Raw genomic sequence first — 9,887 nt, forward strand, 5'->3', positions numbered from 1 at the left:
TGTCACAGATCCGCCTGTTTAACCGTGCAGTGTTTTATGTTTTCATGGATTGTTTTGAATCCTCATCACAGTTCACAATCTGCCATGGCTGCAGGGCCACATATTGTTATTATTTACATAGTTCTAGCTTAGATAGTGAAAGTTGCTGATGCCGTTGTAGCCTGCCCGATAAGACAGAAATTTCCACATCTTATCAAACTGCTTTTGTAGCTGCCTGGGAAAATAATCACACCCCTTCAACTTGTTCACTTTGTCCCATTACAACCACAAACTTCAATGTATCACTTCATACAAGTGGAAGGGAAGTGATGCATGATTTCAATATATATATATGTATATATATATAGCTATATCTATATCTATATATAGATATAGATATCTATATCTATCTATCTCTCACTCTCTCTCTCTCTCTCTCTCTCTCTCTACACACACACACATATATATATATATATATATATATATATATATATATATATATATATATATATATATATATATATATATATATATATATATATATTTCTGCATGGAGTTTGCATGTTCTCCCTGTGCATGCGTGGATTCTCTCCGGGTACTCCGGCTTCCTCCCACAGTCCAAAAACATGACTGTTAGGTGAACCTAACAGTGATGTTGGCTTCTCTAAATTGTCCTTAGGTGTGAGTGTGTGCATGAATGGTTGTTTTTTTTCCTGTTTGTCTCTGTGTTGCCCTGCGACAGACTGGTGACCTGTCCAGGGTGTTACCCCGCCTCTTGCCCAGTGAATGCTGGAGATAGGCACCAGCACCCTGTGACCCCATGAGGGATAAAGCAGATCAGAAAATAGATGGATGGATGGATGAATATATATGTGTGTGTTTTGTTCAAATAGAAAGCTGGAAAGGTCAGACATGCTTTTGTAATCAGTCCTCTTGAGTGGTACCTGGTAGAACCACCTTTTACTACAGTTGTCTCTGCTAGCTTTGTTTATAAAGGACAACCAATGCCTAATGGCAGTCATGTCAACAGATTCTCCCACCTGTGCCGTGCATCTCTGTAGCTCCTCCTTATGATGGACTCCTTGTCTGACCCCCTGGTTTATGTCTTGTTAGGTTTGCAGGCAGGTCATGCTCTTCCCATTTTCAGAGGATGGATTATTGAACAGAGCTCGGTAAGATGTTTAAAGCTCGAGACATTTTTTTAAATCCTAACCCTGCTTTAAACTTCACAGCTACTTTTTTTCCTCACCTGTCTGCCATGTTCCATGATTTCTTTTATGCGGTTGGTTCACACGGTTGCCAACAAACCTCTGAAACCTTCATAGAACATCTTAATAAATACAAATTATATTATCTACTTATTAGATGACTACTGAAGCCAACTGGCTCCAGTAGATTTTATTTAATGGCCTCAATGTAAAAAGGGCTAAATAGAAATTGATCATTTGTTATAAATCTGTCATGTTTTGGGATAATTTTCTGACCCACATGCAACATCATTCACAGGAGGTTGGATGTAAAAAGCAAAGGGAGTAATTTATAAACAATGATAAATGTGATCAAAATGATGAATAATAAAAAAATGAGGCAGGTCGCTGAGTCTGAGGTTCTGCGGCATGAGGGAGGGGAGAGGAACATTGGACAGGACGGGAGATAACCAAGATGATTGTTTAAAAGCAGAGCAAGAGGAATGACGCTGCTTATGGCTCCAAGAGTTGCAGGCAGGAGTCGGGGAGGTAGTGGGATCCTGGTGGTAGGTTGTGGATGGAGGAAGCACAGCGGGGATGTGTGCTTCAATAGTCAAGAATGTGAAGGTTTAAGGTCCAGGTATAGAATGAACAGGATGCTGGAGAGCAGGCAGAGTATTTGTCTGAACAAGGGCTTGGCAAAGCAGGAAAATATTGAGTATTGGTCATGAAATAGTAAGGCAGGCAGAAAACCCTGGACAAAAACCTGGACATCTACTTGCGAGAGTGCCTTCAAATAATCTGGCATAACCTGACTGAAATGGGGTAGACTTTAAAAAGGCTGGAGACCGTGTTGCTGAGGGAAGAGGGCATTGGCAGCTGATGGTCTTGATTGCAGGAGGAATGAGAGTGAATCTAGTAGTCATCTGAACCAGAACCTCACACTTTGGTAATTAATTAAAGAACCTAGTTGTCATGTTTGACCAGACATGTCATTTAAATCCCATATTAAAGAAGTTTCTATGATTTCCTTCTTTCATCTCTGGAATATTATGAAAATTAAATATATCGTATGTTATAAATTAACCACATCCACATCCTGCCATAGCTAAACTATTCTTATTGTTTACTGTCATGAACTTCACAAAATACACCTAAAAGCTTTCAGCTGATCAAGATTTATGATTAAAATTTAAAAAAGAGATTGTGTTTCTCCTATTTGAGTTTCCCTTCATTGGCTCCTTGTCATATCCAGAATGTGATTTAAAATTTTCTTTCTCACACATAAAGCCCTGATTGCTCTACATTTTCCTAACAGAAAACTTCACTCTCAGACTGCAGGTCTACTGGTGGTTCCTAGATTCTCTAGAAGCATCAGACTCATCTCCTTTGGATCCAACTCCCAGATTCAGTCTGCAAAGAAGACACCCTGTCTACCTTTTGAGACTTTTCTTAAAGCTTAGATTTAAAGTGGCTTGGGTTATGTTGAGCTTCTGGTTGAGCCTTTACTGCAACAAGCTTTATGTGCTCTCTCTTTCAACTTCTAGACTTGAAAACCAGCAGAGTTAATCTGCCCAGCTGTGTTTCTCTCCTAGATGAAGCCAATTAAAGAACAAGTACTGTCATTAAGTGTTTACTTTTCTCTCATAGAAAGTACTCCTGGATCAGTGCATCTGGGATCTTTTGTGTCTCTGTCGTCTTTAAAAGCCCTGCCAGTCGTGGCAGATGGTCGGTTCAGGGCCGGATTATCCATAAGGGCCAGTGGGCCAGTGCCCAGGGGCACCAACCATGGGGAGGGTGGGGGGGCACCACATGACACATGCTTTAAAAATATATTTTTCACAAATTGTTATATTATTTACTTGAAATTGTTGAAAGACCATGCATTATTCGTTTTGTGAACACTGTTGTCACAATAATAATAAATGATAAATAAATCAAGATTTTTTTGATTTCAACATTTTAAAATGAGACATTTGAATATTGCTCACTGTTCATATGCCTACATGTAGTTATGTAAGTTAGTAAATAGTAAATTACATTACAGAAATCCCCTTGATTATGTCTGATGTTTTTGACCGGAGGACAGCACGGGTAAGGGGGCGGGGGGTGGGGGGGCTTTGAGGTATAGTGCCCGGGGGCACCACATTGTCTTAATACAGGCCTGGGTCGGTTACTGTGCCAGGTCCTTCCGCGGGTTTCTTCCTGTTAAAGAGGACTTTCCCTTATTGCTGCTGCTACATGCATGCTCTGGTCGAGGGAGTGCTGCAAAGTCAACGACTCGACACAAACTGATGGGTTTCCTTACATAAAAACATAAAAAACTTTTAACCTTGACAGCCTTATTGGATAATAGGATCAGATGGAATGTAAGGTTGAACTGACTTTGTTTTATTTTTGTTGAAGTTTTTGATCTGGGACAGGCCATAGGCGATGATAAAGAAACCCCGGACTTTTCTCTCAGCTTTTCTCTGCATCCTGATTTGACTTTTTTTTTTTTTTTTTTTTTTTTTTTTGCTGAAATGTTGGTTCTTCCTCTTTTGGTCCTGCAGGGGGAGCTCTTGTTCTTGGGCACCGTAAGAATTGAGCGTCGCCGCCCTCCCTGATAAATTAATGAGCCTCTGCCCAAACACGTGAAAGTGACATTAAACAGTACAGTTACGCTCACCGGCTTTATTTTTCTTAAATGTTTAAAAACGGAACATGTTACATTAAGTGTTCAGATTCACACATCAAATGAGCTGACAGGAAAAAAAACCCGCATGATTTGGGGGGAAATTCTTGAATAGATGTACCATATTTATTCATTTTATTGCTAGCATGAGTGTGCCTGTGTGTTTAAGTGAAGGCGAGCTGCTCAGGGCCACATCCTCAGCCGCTCAGTCCTGAGCGTCCTGCTGATGCTGATGCTGCTGATGCTGATGCTGCGGCGCACAACGGCGCTCCAGCGCAGCCAAACGCACATGACGCTCGGGGACCAAACATCAGGTAAGAGCGACGGCCCCCGCTTCTGGATTAAATACACCAGACACGGATTGTTTTTTGGGGGGGGGAACGAGACACCTGATGGCGGTTTTGCATGCGATTAAGGCGGGTTGCATGGCTGTTGGGGTGTTTCACCTGCAGAGGGCAAACTGCGCACGGAGCTGTGCAGTTTGCTGCAGTGCAACGGAGACCGCATAGGCGTAGTCCTGTCTGCGCTTAGGCTGCAGGTAGAGCAGTAGCGCCAGGCCCGCATTTTTAGGGGGCTTCGTTTGTAGGTCTGTATGTTTGTACTCGGCGTTTACTTGTCGCTGTTCCATCGTTTTCCTTGATCAGAAATTGCGTTGCATGGTAACTTTCTCATGCCGTGTCCCGTGTTAAACTTTGCCAGGCAGGACTGTGGTGTGAAGGTCGGACAGAAAGCCGTCGCCATGGAGCTGCATCTGCTGGTCGCGGTTTGCCTCCTCTTTGGCAGAGTAATGATTACTCATCAAACTCACAGTATGTCATTTCTTCCCTTTGTTTCAACCTGGCGGTAAATGTTTGAAAAAGGAGATGCTGTTGCAGGCCGCTGTACCAACCTCACCCTCTCAAGCAAAAAAAAAAAAAAAAAAAAAAAAATCTGTTAGAAGTAAAACAATGCTGATCATCATTTTAAACAGATACGATCTAAAAAATCAGCAGTAATAATAATGATAATGATAATTCCTGAATGGCAGATTTTATCTCACCATAGTATTTCCCTCCCATTCCTTTGCTCTTCTAACAATCAGTTAGCCTGCATTTGTCAGCTTGCAAAAATATCTTTACTGCTTGAAATTTTTCACATTTTCTCTCATTTAACTACATTTCAACAAGCATATTTCAATGTAGATCATTAGGATTTCAACACAAAGCAGCACTTTCCAACTTAGTGAAGTAGATGGAAAAGGATACATTCAAGTACAAACTGTAAAGTGTGGAGTGCATTTGTTTTCAGCTCCCTTTAATGTGATACCCCTAAATTAAATCAAATGCAACCAGATACCTTCAGACGTCTCTTTAATCAGTGACTAGAATCCCGGTGTATGCACATTTCTTCACAGCATTACAGCTAATATTCATACACTCCACAAATTTGGCCTTATAGGTAAGAGTGGCATACAAGATGTTTACAGTTGGGTTTCCATAAATAATCTGGTTTGCGTTTCTTTCAGTGAGCTCGTTGTACACGTACCTTTTCACGCCACGCGGGCCCCAGATGTTCACGTGTTTGACGTACCTGGAGAGAAACGTCAGGGTGGACTGCGAGTTCCTGGCCAGCGACCTGGTCCCTGGCCCCTACTGTGAGTATCGCCAGGACAGCCGGCTGGTGGGCTCCACCTACCCCAACGCCGTCGTCTACGTGGCCACGGAGGACCGCAGGAGGAGCAACGTCAGCCTGGTGGCCCCCAACCTGTGCCGCCTGACCTGGGCCCCGATGGCCGACGAGAAGCCCTACACCTACACCTGCAGGGTGTACCAGGGCAACGGCTGGAAGGAGAACAGCATGGCTGTTCATCACAGTGAGTCCTTCTAGCTTCACCTTTCTTCTTCTTCTTTTTTTTTGCTTCTCCCACACATCTGGACTCACACTTTTCCTCCATTACAGGGCATCTTCTAATCTGTTCTGCAGTCAGCGTCCTGTTCAAATCAGCACCTTGGTTTTTGTCACTGGTGATGTCACTTCCTGTTGCTGTGGGTCTTCTAAATCCGTGAGCTTGCAGTTTCACCTAACTACTCAATGGACACTTCAGGACGTTTGCTGCTTGTTGGAGTGCGGGGAGGTTTTTAGTTATTTTTATACGTTATCGGAGACAGAGCAGAGCTTGTGTAATTCGACGAGACCGAGCGAAAACAAAGTGTTACACATGTACCATTTGTTTAACCGACCTCTGTCACCATTCTACCTTAAACGGCAGTGTCACCCAGAGATAATGCAGGGGAATCAAACAAAACGAGATTGAACGACGGAGTAAAGAAACGGATCATTTTCTCTCAAAATGATAAATAGAATTTAAATATCAGCCAGTTTTAATGTCTAATATTTAGTGATTCAATAAGTGCTATATGAATACAAGTATTTTATAATAAAAAATGATTATTCAGTTTTGTAATTTATAATTTAAAGAGAGAAAAAAAACAGATGCTATTTATTTTCTGTTATGGATGTTCTTACCATAAATGTCTATCTGCAACTGAATACTTACAGAGTGAAGCTGACATTGCTCATGATCCTTCCTTATGTGTATAGATCTGTATAAAAGAGAGCAGACCTTAGGTTGGCCTCCTTGTGATGTGAGATCATTGTAAACTGAAAGCAGCTAGTACTTTTTATGTTGCTTGGCAGTGAATAAAATATCCAAGCCTGTCTGTTTAGCTGGATGTCCCAGCATTAAAGGTGCATAGTGCAAGTTTTGAAGTTGTATGCTCTTTATTTTACTTCCCATACATGCCCTTACAATTGCCCGATGTGTAAAATTAGTTTTTTCTCTATTTGCCACAGTTTCCTCTATAGGTTGGATTTGTCATTTCATCAGAGACGTGATTTGAGTCCTCTGGGTGTGCATGTGGGGGTGGTGGGCTACACGCGCTCATTCTCCTGGCCACTTAGTTGAGTCTCTGCCACAATCGATGCATTAGCGAGAGAACACGGGCGAACTTCAATATTTATCACGCCTCTAAACAAAAGACCTGTGCAGTAGCGGCGGCAGATGCTTTTCCTCTTCTCCCATGATGCAGATGCACAACATTGGTGTCATTTCAACTTGTCACCAGAGGGGGCAGACGTCTGCAGAAACTCTGGAACTTGTGCTATGCACCTTTAACTTATCTGCTCAAACACTGCCCTTTCTGTTGGCATTAGGCCTCTCTAATACCTTCAGTGGTTACTGTGCTCTCAATCCTGACATTCTTACACTACATCTATCCACATATGGTGTCTTGTAGAAGTATTCCTACGGCTGGGTTTTTCCGCAGCATGCCACGTTACAACCACAAGCTTAAATGTGTTTAGCAGGGAATTTTTATGTGACAGAACAGCACAAAGTCATGCATTTACGTTCACAGCTGCAAGCCTTTTGGGGCATGTCTGCACCAGATTTGGACGTCTACAGATGTTATTATAACTCCAGTTCAGTTGGACAGGTTGAAGAGCGGCTCTTCTGAGCAATGTTCGCGTTTACGCCACAGATTCTTTGACTGTTCTGTACCAATGCATGAACCTGCGTTGATTCTATCGTTGTACCGCTGTCTCAGTCTTGAGTCTTTTCCAGCATAGTTTTTGGCCACACAGAGCATTTTGCATGGAGGCCAAAAACAGTTAAGTTTTGCTCTCAGGTGGACAAAGCACCTTCTTCCACATGTTTGCTGGTTCCCCTACCTGGCCTGTGGCAAACTGCAAACAAGACTTCCCAGGTATTTCTTCTAACATTGGCTTTAAGCTTTCCACTCTTCCTTGAAGGCCAGCTTTGTACAGGGCAAAACGAACAGGATTCTCCCACGTGAGCTATGGATCTCTGCAGCTCCTCCAGAATTACCACTGGCCTCTTGACCGCTTTTCTGATTAATAGTCTCCTGGTGTGACCTGTCAGTTGAGGTGGCCGACCATGTCTAGGTAGGTTTAGAGTTGTGCCAATCGCACAGTGCTCTGAAACTTAAAAGCCTGGATATTGGTTTTAGAAAGTAAACCCTGTCCACAGCTTTATCTCTGGCCTGCTCTGTCCCTTGGTCCTCGTCATGCAGTTTGTTTGCCGATGTTCTCCAACAAACCTCTGAGGTCTGTACAGAAGAGGTGGATTTATACAGAGGGTAAATTACAGACTATACTTACATATAAATTGACTTCTGAGGACAGGAAGTAACCCTTTAAATTAAGCTGCACAAATCCACTTTTCAGATACAATTCCTTCCACAATTATGCATTTTTTTGTGTTGCTCTATCACAGAACCTTCTTGGAAAATACATTGACCTTAGTGGTTGTAACGAAACAAAATCTGTACAATTTTAAGGGGCGTGAATACTTTAGGAGGGCACTGCAAGTGTCGATTTCTTTTCCTCTTTTGCAGTAACTAGAACAAAAAAGACTCGCTCACTGATTGTCTTAATGTCTCTTCTTCGCGTAGTCTAAAGTCAGATGAAGGTGAGCGACTGCTTTGGAAGTGCTTGGTGATGATGACGTCAGATTTGGTTTCACAAGACAACAGCTGTCCATCAGCTGGGCAGACAGGCTGTGGCGAGAACAAACTCTGGCTTTAGTGTTGTGCTTTGAACACCAATAGCTCACTCTGAGGATTCTGCTGTTTTAAATGAAAAGTATGTCACAACAGACTGTATTTACAGTTACACAAGTTTGTGTGCACAATGTGTGTAGGAATCTTCATTTTATTTGTCTTTATGCTTCTGTTGCTTGCTTAATCAAAGTACTTTTCACACTTGTTACCTTTTAAAGCTAAGGACCATCAGTAGGTTTTAGTTTGTTTGTTTTTCCCAAAAAAAAAAAAAAAAAGATTTGCTGCCTGGTTAGTTTTATTATCCAAATTAAAGAGTGTCCTTATATTTTTTAAGTTAGTCACTTCTGATTATCTATTCAATGACTACAGGTGCAATATGTTGTATAACCAAGCTGTCCTGAATAAAGGTTATCCACTACAACAATCTTTGTGCTGTCCGTGTCCAAAAATACACCAGAACCTCTATGAACCCAAATGTGTTGTTCACTGTTTTTGTAGAAGATAATCACTCTACACTAACCTTTACCTAAACATGAGAATAATGATGATTCTCAAAGAAGAAATAAAAAGTGCAGACAGAAGTGAGAACTTGTGGAGTCATTCGATCCAAGACAGCAAATCCACATCTCATTTCAGCTTTCAAACACATAACAGGGTTCCTATGCAGCCTAGAAAAGTCTGGAATCAGATTTCAGCATTTTCCAGGTCAGATGTGTGTGTATATATAGAGAAAATGGTAAATTAGCTGAATGTATATACTGTAATGCTTTTCCAGTCATACTGGCCACTTAAAGCCCCTATTTTTCTTGAAGCCATTTCCTGTCTCATGAAGATTGACCTGTATCTGCCTCAGTCGGATGATGCGTTCTCTTGTCTTTCCCATCTTGGTGAGTGGCTTATGAAAATAGGCCTCTATCACATAAAAGTTCAAAGACACATTGATCAATTTAAGGACGCGATGTAGACACTTAAAAAAGGAAATCAAATATGTCTCTGATTTAGGAACTGTCAGGGGCTGCAATGGGGAAGGGCTTCAGTGATTTTGCTAAAAGCATTTTATTTTTAATCTGAGACTTTCACATGAAAAAAAAAAATGTCATCGAAGGATAGTTTTTCTGAAGAACAAAAATCACTTTGAAGTTATGCTACCCCAGAAAAAGTTTACCTTGATTTTAGGAACTTTGAATCTTTACCAGGGGAGAAGTTCAAATATTTACTTCCTAGCTTTTATATATTTATTCAAACCCAAATGCCAAAAGAAAGAATCATGCTTTACTGCAAGATGGTGCTTGCAGTCTTTGTCCTGCAGGGGGAGCTCCCGAGTCACAGAATAGTGGCAAAACCCACTGAAGGGACACAGAGTCCGTGTTTTAAGAGTTCAAACAATCAAACTTTAAAAAGTGCATAATTGGAGTAGTTACATTACTTTTGTTAAATTATATTTTAGTATTTAATGCCTCCATTACATTTAAGGTTTTGTCATGTGAT

Source organism: Fundulus heteroclitus, chromosome 11 (assembly GCF_011125445.2).
Source record: "Fundulus heteroclitus isolate FHET01 chromosome 11, MU-UCD_Fhet_4.1, whole genome shotgun sequence".
Classification (NCBI taxonomy): domain Eukaryota; kingdom Metazoa; phylum Chordata; class Actinopteri; order Cyprinodontiformes; family Fundulidae; genus Fundulus; species Fundulus heteroclitus.